Below are 15,706 nucleotides of genomic sequence, written 5' to 3'. Positions count from 1 at the left end.
TCCATTTGACTGCATAAAAATGAACATTTACAAAGAGTTATCTTATCTTATCTAACTGTTAATTTAGACTTCATCATTATGCAATGCATACCCTGCTGCATCTAAGCCCAAACCAGTAACCAGGCAGAAGTACAGAACAGTGTCCCTGGTAAATGAAGAGGAATCAAACGGGGCTTGCGTTTGTGTGTGTGTATTTGTGTTTTAATACATGGTGGTGAAGCATCTTTTTTAAGACCCAAAGGGTTACTTTGGATATTTACAAGTCTGCTTTAACTCCAAATGATCAAAATTTAGATATCTATAAATTTCTAAGAGATCATAGTCATGTTTCTGCAGTCAAGCGACTAGTCTAAATTATGCGTGGTGACACTGCACTATTTTACAGAACCAGACTTCTAAAGGTCCAAACTAATCCTTTAACATTATATAGAAACATATGCACATTTACAAAAAACAACAAAAAGCAAAACAAAACAAATCGAGAACTCCAAGGAAGATCTCCTCTATTTTGTTCGCTAGCTGTCTAGCTTCACATGGTCACGTGTCGTGAGGGCAGCATAGTGAGGCTGCACTGACTTACAAAGCTTGCTCTACCCTAGGCAGTTCAAACACAGAACACGTCTTTGTACAAGCACAAGACACAGCAGTCGCTAAATAAACTAGAAAAGATTTGTCACCTGAACAGAGTTTGTGTGGATTCTATCAGTCATGTGTTAGCAGGGTGAACAGCAGTGGGCTGTGTTTATTCCTAGTGAGTCCAACTTCTTTACCAGCTTCTGGGGAAGTTAGGTTATATATTACCAGTAACTTTTCAGATCAAAAGGTGATAAAGTTCAGATTTTTTTTCACCATATCATTGATGAAACTTACTTTTTTTTTTTTTTTTAAATTTCAGCATCAGGGACAAGGCTGTTAATTGTTAAGGTCAAGGTTAAGCATGTGTACTCTGTGTGAACACTCGAGAGCAACAGAACATGATCTGGGATGCACTGAACAGGTTCCTGAAAACTGTGGAACAAACCAAAAATGCTTATAAATATGTGACCTCATGCAGTGTGTGCACTTAACAAACAATGAAAATAGAGATTTTCCATTATTAAAATATGTAAAAGGACTCTGATGTGTGAGTGACGTCTGTTGTTATATCTTACACCGATTAGTTTTCTCTGAAATGTAAAAAGAAGAAACAAACATGTACTCCCCCTCCGTCTGCTCTCACCTATCATTTTAGTGATAAATATGTCTTGAATTCTCGAATTGACTCGTTAAATATTTAACCTAATTAAACCCTAAAAATGGAGTCATAAGACTTTTGTCCAAATGTTACCTGCAGTCACAACAACAGTCACCGGAAGGGGCTGAATACTGCAAAGACCCCACAGAACAATCAGACAATCCACTGTCAGTAAATGTGAGTAAATCTGTGATTCTGTGAGTAACACACTGGCTCCAGTTTGGAGGCTGAAGTGGAGCTCTCCCTCGCCAGGCCGACAGCCGTCTGTGTCACAGTTAATCTCATGCAGTGCTGATTTAAAAACTCTCACATATTTGGACAATCTATAATCTTCTAACACAAAAACATACAAATGTTCATTGAAGTAAACACACAGAACAGTAGCAGATTATTTTAAATGTGTTTTATTTATTTTCATTTGCTGCTAACTGCCTTGTTTTCATTTGTAGTTTTTGTAGTAGGAAGAACTACAAAATCTACAAATAAAAGTGCAGTTAACAAATGTAGTGCTCTCCACTATGTGAACCCCTCACCTGAATTTTTTAGGTTTTTCAGTTCAAGCCAATTAAATGAAATCTAAAAATTCAGCCCCAACAATCAAATGATCCCCTATGAGCAAGCACTCTGGCAACGGTGGAGAGGAAAAACTCCCTTTTAACAGGAAGAAACCTCTGGCAGAACCAGGCTCAGGGAGGGGCGGTCTTCTGCCATGACTGGTTGGGGGGTGAGGGGCAAAATAAAATCAAACATAAAGGAGAGCACAGCGTATTTATAAGATAAAGTTTTATAAAAATTTTATAAGATCAGATTATTATCAGGGGTGCACATAAGTGGTCCGCAGGTGCACATGCGATCTTGAGGAGATCTAAACAAACTCCTCCTCCAGAAAATCTTATGTACGCAAACACGCATTGCAAATTCTTATCTGGTGCGCGTCTTTTATTTTGACAGCGCATGCGGACCACTTATGTGCACCCCTGATAATAATCATGACCCCACAGAGCGGGACATTCACTCAGCCAAAGAGGTTTGAGATGGCCCAGCAAGCTGCAGGAACAACAATGGCCACTGTGGCAACACCCAAGCCTACTTTACACCACCAAGTATGGGTCTCCACAGTTTCCTTGAGTTCTGCATTGTCTTTTCTAAGCTGTGCGTTCTCCTGCATGAGTTTATCTACCTTACTTTGGACCTCGCACACCTCAGCACGAAGGCTCCTTATCGCCTTAAGGTGACCCTCTTCCTTTATCTGAGCCTTTGTAATCAACGTCTGCATTGTACCACTCAGTCTGTTAAAAGGCTGATCAATGTTTGGTACAGAGCGTAAATTATTTAACCTTTCCTCTGCCATTTTTTTTTAAATTGACCGCACAGTGTCACGGTGTATTAGCTTTTTGAAAGGTTCCTGGTTTCTGAAAATGCTCCAAAGTAAACTGTGTTAAACGAGCTCTTATTTATAGACTATGGACACTGTGACGTCATATTCTTTGCCACTATAGTGGCAAAGAATATGACGTCACAGTGATCGTTTGAGAAGATCAAAGGAGCGCTGTGGATCATTCTGCGCATGCTCAGATCATGCGAATTTCCTGTTGTCTATCACATATGGGCTGTATCCCAATTCAGGGTCTGCAGCCTTAAAGTCCTCAAGGGCCGCGTACTCAAAGACCGCTAAGGCCGGAAGTGCGAGGCTTGTGAAATGGCAACCCGTTCTCACTCCCGACACGTAAAATAATGATGATTTGTCGCGTCCCTTAACTTCTCATGCTGACACTAAAGGTATCCTTCCACGTTTTTATGTGACGCTGTGGGTTGTCAATTCATTCCAATATGAACCCGCTCGCGCGATCAGAGACGCTTCGAGCAGAGGCTCCAGCCATCCATTTACTCCAATAATAATCCCGTCACAGCGAAACATGACGCTGTGAAGCACAATCTAACTGGAGAACCGGGGACCCTCTCCGCGAACGGGTTTTTCTCCCTAATTTAATGCTTTCTTTTAATGGACATCGTTAACATTTCTCAACAAAAACACATGAAAGTATCACTGATAATGCAACAATAAAATCGCTTCATGTTGTGGCCATCACACAGTGTTTTCCAAACTGATTCACGAGCTGAAAGTGCTCAGATTTAACGTACATAATCCTTTGTTAGGTTTATTATTTTCATTTCACACGTAAAACACATTTATAGATTCATCCACCACTCCTGTTAGTTTTGGATGTGCTCGGCTCCAACCAATCAGATGCAACCTGTGTAAGCAAAGGATGATGGGAGAATGGAGAGACCCATTTATAAGAATAAGAAAATGAGGCGGAACTGATTGATTCTAATGCAGGTATGTAAAAAATACATATTTAAAGTAATAGGGCAGCATGGTGGTTAGCACTGTTGCCGCACAGCAAGAAGGTCCTGAGTTCAATTCCACCATCAGGCTGGGGTCTTTCTGTGTGGAGTTTGCAAGTTCTCCCCGTGTTTGCGTGGGTTCCCTCTGGGTACTCCGGCTTCCTCCCACCGTCCAAAGACATGCAGCTTGTGGGGATAGGTTAATTGGATAATCCAAATTGCCACTAGGTGTGAATGTGAGTGTGAATGGTTGTCTGTCCCTATGTGTTAGCCCTGCGACAGACTGGCGACCTGTCCAGGGTGTATCCCGCCTTTCGCCCTATGTCAGCTGGGATAGGCTCCAGCGCCCCCCGCGACCCTGAAAAGGATAAGCGGAAGCGAATGGATGGGTGGATGGATGGATGGATCTTGATGTGTGTTTCAAAGTTTGTTTTTCATAAAAGCTTCAAACAAACAGAGGTGACTGATCTCGAAACGGTTTAATGCATTTAAAAATGACTACAGCTACCGTCAGCATGCTTGCTAGGTAACGACTACACGTGGCTACTGCAGCATTAGCCATTTAATCCAACGATGATGGATTAAATCTATTACAAACGTTAAAGGACTTGTGTGCTGCAAAATACCCTCACATGGTGCGTAAAGCAGTTTTTGCATTAGAGTTCTGCTAGCTTTTTATAAACTGATGATGCTAACGTTAATTGCTAACGTTAACTGGAGCGCCAAGACTGAAAATCATTTGAGTTGCGTTAGTTATGCGTTTATGTCACAGAGTTCTGCAAAAATCTCTTTCCTCTTTAGCTTGAAAATGAGCGATTCAGAGGATCCCGAGCTGGAGGAAGAGCTTCAGGCTGCTGACGAACTCCTTCAAGATATGCAGGTAATATTTTTAGTGGAAACAGTTGTTAAAGAGGGAACACGCTTGTCTAATATTTTGTACGGAGTAAACGTTATATTATTTGAAATTTTTTTTTATATATGTGTATATATAAGTTTGTCAAATTAAGTTGGTTAACTTAAGATGTTTGATAATCTTTGCTTTATGGACTGTATTTTAGGTGTTCCCTTTTTTCCTTGTTAATTGCGTAGAATGATGCACAGAGTGAACCTCAGCCAAGACCAGTGCGCTGGAAAACACGTGACAGACAGACAGGGAGATTTTATTCCTCAAAGACCATCAACCAGTCGATGTACTAGTTGCATGCCACGTGGTCAGTGTTCACACAACCAATGATTTTATCTCACAACTTGTTTTCACCAAAGAATTTCAGTAAGTAAATATTCTTCAATCTCTTTTTTTCCTCCCAGTGTCCAGAGAGCAGCATCAATGTCCACGTGAAGAACCTAGTTATGTTGCCAGTGTCAACCCAACAAAAGGTACTTTACCTTCTTGTATATGTTGTGATTTCTGTTTACTTTTATATTTGTTGTTATAGTTGAGTTAGGCAGGGCTTTTGTGCAGTCCTAAGAAACATACTGCCTAGAGTGTTTTTCACTTTGTGGAAGAGTTTCTTCCTTTATTTTTTTTCTGTTAGTGTATGGAACTGAGGTGCTTCGTCAGGAGCTCCTTCAGTTGTTGGAGGATGGAGAAGAGGACGCAGCCATGACTTGTGAGACGTCGTCTGAGTCAGCTGCTACTCACTGGGCGATCAGAAATATGGTGTCCTCGCAAAAGTGGAAAGAGGCCAGGCCTTGTCTTATAGATAATATGTTAGCTACTCTGGATCCACAGTCACACCGTGTGTGTCAGTGTGGCAAACAAGTAGTTGTGAGGTGTCTGGACTGCCTGCCTCTCCCATTCCTTTGTGCTGACTGTGATATTGCAGTTCACACACGCTTTGTCCTGCACAACAGAGAGGCAGTAACAGGAGGGTTTTTGCAGCCTTCATCACAGTTTAGGTACGGTTTTTAAGTCTTATGCATTTCTTGCTATGTACTATGAGTGGGTGCTGTTATTGTATATTTGTTGTGTATCAGTTAATTTCCAATTCCTTTTTATATATATATATTGTGTGTTTTAATGTTAGTTCGGCTGTTGCCTGTGCAAAGGCCAGAACATGTGTGTGACTGCCCAGCAGGTAACGTTGAGGTTTCACGCGGCGCAATTGTGGCTCTTGTAACCATAAATGGTAAGTTGCCCTTTTGTCACACACTACATACACAATAGATGTGTTTGGAGGTTTTATTGCAAATTGTGCATTGCTATCTTGGTTTGAATTACCCTCGGCCCGCAGTATATGTGGGCACCTGTCAAAGGTCATTTGGATTTACCAGACCGATTTGAAAACAACATGAAAAAAATGAATGCTTTGAGCCATGACTGAATTTATCCTGATCCTTTCTAAAGGCCGTTATAACCTTGCACTGCCAGTGGTGAGCTGCACCAGCTGTGGCCTAATGTGGTCCCCCTCAGTTAAGGACATCCTGGGTAGTGGATATTGGCCTGGCACCTTAAATTTCTGCACCCTGTTTTCAATGGATGTCTTTCAGTCTTTCTATGACATTAAGAAGGCTGCACCAGGGATGTCACTTAAGGCATTTGTCAAAGTGCTGGATGAACGAACAGCCATTTTGGAAGGGTGAGTTTCTAAATTTGCCAAGTTTAAGGAAATTGTGTAAATCAATGTTTATGATGACTGTCCTTGAATATTCTGTTGTATGTCCTCTATGTAAAAGACTGGCCGAATATCAGCTGATGCCTTCAGTAAAAGTTTCTTGGAGTGGAGTGCTGTAAAGTTTGAGGTGGACAGGATGTGCAAGGAGCCATGCTTTAGCTGCCCTGCCTGCACTCCAGACATGCTTGCCGTCTCAGTTGATGGAAACCGCAAGCTTTATCGCTTTCAGTCTAATGCAAGGTACGTTATGCATTGTGTACATAAGTCAAATATGGATTTGTAGAAAGATGTGTGTGTGTATACATATATGGATGGGTGGATATTTATTTTATTTTTCTCTTAGTGTTGTCGTAATACTATTTACTTTATCTTAATGTGTACTTAATTTTGTCACCATGTGTATTTAAAAAAAAAAAAAAACAACAACAACAACATGATTTTTATTTTGTGTTGTCAGTGCTGTCCTGGGGAGATATGAGGTCTCGTGTAACTTAAGGCTAATTCAGCTAATTGTTATGCATTTGTTTTAAAAAGTTTGTCCCTGATAGGGCTTAATCATGCCGAGTCTTTTATGTTAAAATCTTTGGGTGTATAGGTCCCAGGGAAAGGGTTGTGCGGATCTTCATCTTGGACTGCAGCAAAGGAGTCGTCCAAAAAGTCCACTGGGAAGTTGGATGAAGAGGGCGTGGAAATAGCTGTTTGTCACCACGGAGTCCTCTTAGCTGCATTGAACATGTTTCGAGGGGAGATCTTTGCTTACCCTCTTTTTCTCCAGAGGAAGTTGGCAGCTAGCTTCCCAGGACATATTACGTTCCTTTGCTCCGATGTGGCCTGTAAATATTTCCCCCTATTTAACCAAGGTGGCTCAGCAGTGCCCTGAGCTGAGGAACCTCTTGTCAATGCGTCCTTTTCTCTCCGTCATGCATGCAAAGGCTCACACTTGGAAATGCGAGGTATACTGCAGCCTCGATACGCGCTTCGCGGAAACGCCCCCTCCATTACTCGACACACGCTCCGAAGCCTCGATACAGAACGACCCATCACTACCTGCCCGGGTGTGGCAGCGTGTGTGGAGTTTTGGAGCGAGTGTGCGGAGGAGCTGTGGCGGTGACTGTGTGGAAGAGGAAGCGTGTGTGTGGATTTCCCCCCTCCTTCTCTCCTTGGAGCGCTGGACCCCCCTCCCAACTCACTGTACATATATATAGCACTGAGGTGATCCCTGTTGTAAATAAATCTCCTTTTGTTCTCTGAGAAAGAACTGTCTGCGCGTGAGTCCATTCAGTAGCCATGACAGATCTGTTTCTTGTGTGGTAAGCTTCCTGCTTTTATGATCCTTTTTGGTGAGCAGCAGGTCACACAAACATGAGAATGAGAATAAGTTTCTAAATTAGCTGTGGAAGCACACAGCAAAATCTCCAGTGTTAAATTAACACTATAGAGTGTCTATATATGGGTCCACACCTCTGAGTGTTAAATACAACACTGTTGAGTGTTAAATTACAGTTTTTTTTATAGCCGCTAGGACAAATTTCTCAATACTTACGTCACTTTTGCAAAACTCCTCACACAGTGAGCACAACAGAAGTCTATGTGGGCTAAACTGAGGATCAGTTATCATTGTTTTGGCACAAAATGCATTCAATGACTACATCTCTCAAATTTCATGAATTATTTTCTCACTCAGACACAACTGCCAAAAATCTTTGTACGTACAGGACATTTTGCATGTACTTACATACTGTTTTCAAAACTTAAACTTATGGTCAAAACAATAACATAATGCAAAACTGAATAAGACAGCAAAATTCAACAGCAATATTTTATTGAAACATATTTTAAATCTAAAAGTGCAGTTTAACCAGCAACAGCTGATTCTCATTGTAGATGAACATCTACACAGGTGTTACGCCTTCAATTTCATTACAAAAGGAGACAACTGCTGAATAGGTTTGTTTTGTGATGTAAACATGGACCCAGCCAGAAATGGAGAAGTGGCTGAAAGAGGAAGAAGAGTGGCTGGGAGGGGGCGAGGTATGCGTGGTGGAAGAAGAATAAGAGGAAGATCAAGAGCTGTAGTCTCAGATAAGATCAGAGCTACTGTAATTGATCATGTAGTAAATCATGGTCACTCAATGAGAGAGGCTGGTCAGAGAGTGCAGCCAAATCTGCAACGCTCTACAGTGGCATCTATTGTTAGAGTTTTCCGGCAAACCAACAGGTAACTTGTATTCTGCAGGGGCATTTGCACATTTCAGAAGTAAATAAGCTTTTGTGTAATTTTTGTTGCATTTCTGCTTAGGACTCAACAGTTACCTCACATAGGAGGGAGAGGACGGATGTTCACTGATGTGCAGGAAACTGCCATTGTTGATATGGTCATCAGAAACAATGGGATAAAACTCACTGAAATTAGACAGAGTCTTGGCAGACAACGTTACTTTCGCAAATATTCACAGTGTAAGCATAACAACAATTTCTAAAGTCCAGAAAAAACATCAGGTCAGGATGAAACCGTTGTATACTGTGCCTTTTGAGAGGAACTCTGAACATGTCAAGCAACTCAGGAACCAGTATGTCCAGGTAAGATCACAATAAAATACAGATCTGTTTTTGAACAAAACCAAACACACACAAAGACAATTTTTACAAATTTACTACTGTAACAGCTTATGTTGCCTTGTGGATTTATGTTAGAGAGTCATGGAGATTGAAGGCAGGCAAACGCACCACATTTTCATCTTTGTGGATGAGGCAGGTTTCAACTTGGCCAAAGCACGGCGACGAGGGAGGAATGTGATTGGGAAGAGAGCCACAGTGACTGTCCCAGGCCAGAGGGGTGCCAACATCACAATGTGCGCAGCAATATCCACCGATGGACTGCTGTTACACAGACCACTAATTGGGCCATACAACACTGAACGGCTCCTTGCGTTCCTGCATGATCTCTATGGACGGGTTGTGCTAGGTGAGGAAAGGGATGCAGAGAGAAGGAATCAGCCAACATTTATAATTGTATGGGACAACGTGGCATTTCATCACTCCCGTGCAGTCACCAAGTGGTTTGCAGCCCATCCCAGAATGGAGTCTCTTTTCCTCCCACCTTACTCTCCATTCCTCAACCCCATAGAGGAATTCTTTTCCTCATGGCGGTGGAAGCTTTACCACCATCATCCACATGATCAAATGTCCCTCCTGGATGCAATGAATGCTGGATGCCTGGAAATATCAGCAGAAGATTGCCAGGGATGGATCAGGCATGCCAGGAGATTCTTTCCTAGGTGTATCGCCCTAGATGACATAAGATGTGATGTGGATGAGAACCTGTGGCCAAATGGAGAAGACCGAGTAGATTAGCATTACTATTGTATGTGTATCAGTGGATGGTGTGTATACAAATTCTTGTATTTTGGGATTACTTAGTGCAAAAAAATAAAAATACATAAACATAAACATAAATACATGATGTCTGATTCATTCCAGTAACATATATTGAAATTATAAACAGAGATGTGTCCTTGTTTTACACAAGAAAACACTGTGTAATGCTACATGTTGTTAGTGTTTTTTAGGTCATTGTTTTGTGGGTGACAAAGTGTGTTTGTCGGCTGTCAACCTTTGCTAGTGTTCTGGAAGAATGAGTTTATTTGAGACCTGAATAAAGTGTTTTGGTAGTTGTAGTGCATTTTGAATGTGAAATGAACTGCTTTGCCAAGCTGAAGGTCAGTTAGAGGAGTTGTGTGAAGAGTTTTGCAAAAGTGACCTAAGTATTGAGAAATGTGTCCTAGTGGCTGTAAAAAAACAAAACAAAAAAAAAAACCTGTAACACTTTTGACAGTGTTATATGTTTAAAAGTAACCTAGTCAGTTTTGAAGATTAACAATGGCTAACACTGAGCAGTGCTGATTTTCTAACACTGGAATATTTCTAACATTTTGAGTTATTTTCCAGTGTTAGAAAATCAGCACTACTAGCACGTAGAGGCCTCCTCTGTGCTACGATAAGCCAGCCAAACACTGGCTGTAGCTTCAGATGTCCTGCACAAACATGAGAGGCAGCAGTGCTCTTATAACACTCAGCAAGAAGGTGAAGATCAAAAGTCAAAAAGATTTCTTTGAGTTTATTGCTGTTTATTGCTTTATGTCCCTCCTTTTAACTTTTTGTCCCTTGCATCATATCCTTTCTAGGTTTTTAATGACGTTTGAGTTTTGTATTCTTCATGTATGAGTGTAGTTTTACGGTGGTTTAAAGACCCATCTAAGAATGGGCACAGTAAGCAACCCTAGGCTACATATGTGCTTCTAGAAAGTGCTGCAGGAACAAACCTGAAATGCCTGAAATAAGTTTGCATTTTGCACTTACTGGTCCCTTTTCTCTCAAATCCTGTGGGTTATATTTTCTGAACAGTTCACAAGTTCTGTGGGTAAGTTACAAGTTACATTTTTGAGAGGTGGAAATAAAGCAAGTAAAAAGTAGACATAAAGCGAAAAATAGAGCAATCTACTAATAGTATTTCCTACATGACAACTCTGTACAGAGAGGGTGGTAATGCACGTATTTGCTGGCGAGAATCCAAATAGCATTCTGGGTATTTCACACATAGTATTGCACCTTTTGATATTTAGAATATTTTACCTAATATTGCACCTGTTTCTCAAATCAGTTTCAGTAAGCATATTGTACATTAAACAGACAGTGATTTATCACATTGTACATTCGAAGTGAGGTGAGGTAGTGTTGTATTATTTCACGCGTCCAGTGTTTTGTTTTGCCATCAGTCTGACTGTGGCGGGGAAGAAGCTGTTGAAAAACCTTGTTCTGTGTGTAATGATCCGGTCCGCTCTGTTGTGTCTCACTTTGTACAGTTTTTGTGTCTCAGCAGAGAGTGAGCTGGATGGTGAGTCCCAGATAATTCCCTCTGCTCTTTTTCGGCAGCATTGTACATACAGATTACATGAAAGGAAGTTTTGTCCCTGTGATCTCTCTGCAGTCTTTATGACTCTTTTCAGAGCCTTCCTCTCTGCCTGTGTGATGTTCCCATACCAGACAGTGATGCCTGCAGTGAGGATCAGTCCTCTGTAAAAAAAATAAAAAAAATCATCCCTACCTTCAATATGATGGTGATGGGGGCATCCTCTGACAGCGTGTTGTGCCTCAGGTAGACTTGGCCCTGTATAACAGTAATATTAGTTCTGCTTTTCTTTTCATGAGTGGAGCTGGACACAAAGAGCAGAGCAAACACAAGCGTGATTAGTGTCATGTTCTTGTTCTTTTGCATGTTCACCCTAAAACTGTGTGGTCTCTCTGCATACTAATAAATATATGTACAATATATAATAGTATATGCATTTCTGGATGTGTATACTAAATATTTTTCTACGTGTGTGTGTGTGTGTGTGTGTGTGTGTGTGTGTACACATATTTACAAATTAAATAGAGTAAACAATAAGTAGAATATTTAAAATAATAAAATAAAATATACAGAGTGATAATAAACTGGTCAAAGGTGTGAATGGTTTCCTCTGCTGATCTAGGAATCTGAGCAGAGCTCCAACACAACCCCAAACTGGACAATGAGTCAGAAATTAGATGGATCCACTAATATAAGACTAAAAGCTTAAGCTTCTGCCCCAAAGGTAAATGTAAATATAACAATACAGTCTACTTCTTGTGTATTCTTAAAAGAAAACCAATTAATATACTCTAAAGTATAAGACTAAAATATTTGCTATATTAGAAGAGTAGAGTTTACTACTCCTTTCACAGAAAAGTGCAAACCAGACTGAACCATAACAAAAGTTGGAGAACTGAGTGCAGAACTGAGGAAGGGTACAAAGGTCATTCAGTGTCAGCTCATCAAATGTCTCCCACCTGACCATGTGAGATTTTCTTGAAAAGTGACACTACAGCTAGATAAAAAGAGTTGTTCCTTTCATATTAAAGCTTTAATGTCTATAAAACAATTCACATGATTTAAACTGTTAATTTGAAATCATAATTAAACAATATCATGGACATTGTGTACGACCAGGGGTAGGCAACTCCAGGCCTCGAGTGCTGGTGTCCTGCAGGTTTTAGATGTGTCCTTGAACCAACACAGCTGATTCAAATGGCTAAATTACCTCCTCAACATGTCTTGAAGTTCTCCAGGGGGATGGTAATGAACTAATCATTTGATTCAGGTGTGTTGACCCAGGGTGAGATCTAAAACCTGCAGGACACCGGCCCTCGAGGCCTGGCGTTGCCTACCCCTGATATAGACAGTGCTTGAAGCAGTTATGACCTTCTTGCCATATTGGCAGAATAAATGACCTGGAAGCTGTTGCACTGTCTGCACCTGTAAACTCCAGGACACGTTTACAAACAATTTTCGTTGTTATTTGCGCTGCAGCTGCAGGTTAGGGTGGAGTTACTGTGTGTGTGTTTACAAGTAGTTTTAAACCTTGTGATCCACAAAACAGCATAACAGTAAAAGAAGAATTGACTGCGTTACAGTCAATGCGGGAGCGGCGGCTTTGCTCGTGCGCGATTCATTTGCAGTTTGGACGCACGTGAACATCTCCTGCCCTGATAGCGGCTGGAGGAGGACTATCCTCCGCCTGTGAGTGCTTTGGCACGAGCGAGGTGCCCACGGCAGCACCCGCTGCTTGTTGAGAGCAACAAGCGCTTTCACGTCAAAAGTCGTCATAAATAAGCCTCCAATAACACCAGAAAAAGTCGCCAGATTTGTCGCTAGTCGCTTTTTAGAAAAAAAACGACGCTAAGGGGGGTTTGAAAACTCCCTAAATATAGCGACAAAATCGCTAAGTTGGCAACACTTTTTGGACTGTTTTCAGGGTATTTAAAAAAATTCAAAACAAAACAAAACCGTGCGTCACAATGGGTATTCTCTGAGTATGCGCAGAATTACGCACAGCTGTCATGTGATCCTGTGATCGAACAAAGGATCAAAGGCTCAAAGAGCGCTGACGTCAAATTCGCTGCCACGAAAGTCTATAAATAGCCCCTCTTCACCTTTGCAAACACAGTTTTACTTGGAACATTTTCAGAAACAGCGAGTTGTGTTTAGCAAACCAGAAACCTTTCAGAAAGGGACTATTTTTAAACTTAAACAATTAAGCAAACATTTTTTCTTGTCGACACTTTGCATTAAGAGTTTAAAGAAATGTCAAACGAAGCATTTAATAATTTACAGTCTGACGGAGAGATTCGAGAGGAATCACAAAGACTGTATGGGTTGATGGAGACAGAAATACCTGACCCTATGGAGCTTCAAATGAAAATTCAACAACTCCAGTTGGAGTTGAGCACCCTGAACAGCACAACAGAAAGTCTTACACTGCAAATATTTTGGCTGGAAGAAAAAGTCAAAAAGCAAAATTTCAAGATTGTTCATAACGAAGATCTCATAGATGAACTTTATGAAAATCTTAAAATGAAAAGAGAAATAATTAATAATCTTAAGGATGAGCTGAGAAGGGAGGAGGAAGAAAAAATATTAGCTGCTGTTCACAACATCACTGGTGAACCTCTGCAGCTGGAGAATCTTCCTCCTGAACCCGAGGAGCTTTATTTTCCTGCCTTGGAACCATCTCCTGATGTGGTTCCAACACAGGAGAATCTTGCTCCTGAACCCGAGGAGCTTTTTTTTCCGGCCTTGGAACCATCTCCTGATGTGGTGCCGACTAGTGGTTCATGGCGTCATGGTGCTAAACGCCTACTTAAAATAGGTTTAGGTGTTGCTGCAGTAGGCCTTATTATAGCTGCAGGTTACTGGGGCTTTTCAGTGCTTAACAGTGATTGCCTATTTAACTCTGTCTATGGCCTCCTTGAGCCATATTGCCACCTTGGTGATCGATTAGTCCCTTTTTAAAGACTAGTAATGATGGACTGCTTTTCATCCACAGTCCAGAAAACCATACGTTGTTCATATCAGACAACATAAGCAACATTTAGCTAACTTGTGCTCTCATTTTTCTTTTCTTTTGCCTCTCACCCCCCAGCCAGTCGCGACAGATGGCTGCCCCTTCCTGAGCCTGGTTCTGTCAAAGGTTTCTTCCTGTTTAAAGGGAGTTTTTCCTTTCCACCGTGCCTAGTGCTTGCTCACAGGGGATCATTTGATTGTTGGGGTTTAATTTGTTAAAAAACATAACAAATTAGGTGAGGGGTTCACATAATAGAGAGCACAACAAAAACTACAAATTTAAAAAAAAAATTGTTAGTTGCAAATCAAAATAAAGACAACAGTTTCTGAAAAACATCTCTTACGGCTCTGTTTATTTGCTTAAATGAACACTTGTATTTTTTTGTCATAGAAGAATATACATTGTCTTAAGTATTTAATAATTTTAAATTTAGCCCTGCGCTGCGTGAGATAAACTGAGATGAGATAAACACAGACGGCTGTCGAGGCCTGGCGAGGGAAAGTTCCTCTTCAACCTCCAAACTCAACCCAGTTTGTTACTCGCAGCATCGCAAAATTAGACACAGCAATTTCTTAGAGTCTGGTTTAAGTCCTGAAATGACATCTCCTTACCTGTCACGATTCTGGGTCAGTTTGACCCAGTATTTTGAGTTGTTATGTTTTGGTGTTTTTGCATTATGGATAGTTTTCTTATTCTCTTGTGGTGCTTTTTTTGGTTATCATGATGATGATGATGATGATTAATCTATGTTTTAGTTCTTCTTGTTTAGGGATTAGTTCTTAGGTTTTGTGTTCTCATGTTTTTTGCTGGTTTAGTTCAGTGTCTAGTCTGTCTCTCTCTGTCCGTGTCTTAGTTTAGTGTGTATTGTTTCCTGTTTTATTTTGAAGGATTGTGTCTTATGTCAGTGTGTCCAGCTTCGATCCCCTGACTCGTTAGCCCCAATCTCTCCCAGCTGTGTCTCCCTCCTGTTTTCCATTCCCTGATTACTTCCCTGTGTATATTAGCCCTGTGTTTGCCCTTGCTCAGTGCTGCATCGTACCGTCGGATTATGCCTTTGTGTTTTATACTGTGTTCAGTATTTTCGTGTTCACTACCCTTGTTCAGTTCATGTTTTAATTTCTCCAGCAATAAAGCTGAGGTTTTGAGTTACAATTCTGTGTTTGAGTCCTGCATTTGGATCCTCATCTCCGCCTGCCCGCACACAGAGCCCTCTATTTAAAATCCAACTCTTACCTGAACTCTGCTGCCTTTCTGTCTCTCTCGCTGCTTTGTAACGCACCATCCCCCTTTTGACATTAGATAATGGTAAATCAAACCTGCACTGCAGAGAGGTTGGCATGACAGGAAGTCGAGATGATAACGATAGACCAGCCTTCAAACTAAGACGCGTGATGTATAAAAGTCTTTCTACTGAGTAAAGGACAGTTTGAGTTTCCTGCTGGCACCATGCACTGTCTTCACAAGTTTCTTCTTTGTTTTCTACCATGTCTACAAGGCATCAGTGTGAACATCAAATATATCTGATTTATCTTACGGCTGTAAACGGCACACTAACTTTATCATCTTCTTCTTTTTTTTAATTTACC

At 41.0% G+C, this 15,706-nt stretch overlaps 1 long non-coding RNA gene across 8 annotated transcripts; it reads left to right on the top strand.

Annotated features, from left to right (window-relative positions):
- Positions 1-3,019: 3,019 nt before the first annotated feature.
- LOC147324484 (uncharacterized) lies at positions 3,020-7,464 on the top strand. 8 transcript variants are annotated; one of them, XR_015130159.1, is made up of 8 exons: positions 3,020-3,575; positions 4,385-4,463; positions 4,673-4,794; positions 4,892-5,482; positions 5,611-5,712; positions 5,931-6,162; positions 6,260-6,438; positions 6,794-7,464. It is a non-coding gene; the product is annotated as an uncharacterized LOC147324484 (long non-coding RNA). The 8 variants fall into 8 exon arrangements; XR_015130158.1 differs by lacking the exon at positions 3,020-3,575 and adding an exon at positions 3,625-4,218; XR_015130155.1 differs by lacking the exon at positions 3,020-3,575 and having other exon boundaries at positions 3,625-4,463; positions 4,892-4,960; positions 5,119-5,482; positions 6,794-7,463.
- Positions 7,465-15,706: the final 8,242 nt, after the last annotated feature.

The sequence above is a fragment of the Aulonocara sp. 'chitande type north' Nkhata Bay genome, linkage group LG7 (assembly GCF_057382095.1).
Source record: "Aulonocara sp. 'chitande type north' Nkhata Bay isolate Kocher_YH1m ecotype deep benthic linkage group LG7, A_spYH_male_GT1.1, whole genome shotgun sequence".
In the NCBI taxonomy this organism is placed as follows: Eukaryota; Metazoa; Chordata; class Actinopteri; order Cichliformes; family Cichlidae; genus Aulonocara; species Aulonocara sp. 'chitande type north' Nkhata Bay.
Note: the sequence above shows the minus strand (reverse complement) of the source record. Positions and strands in the feature narration are given on the sequence as shown.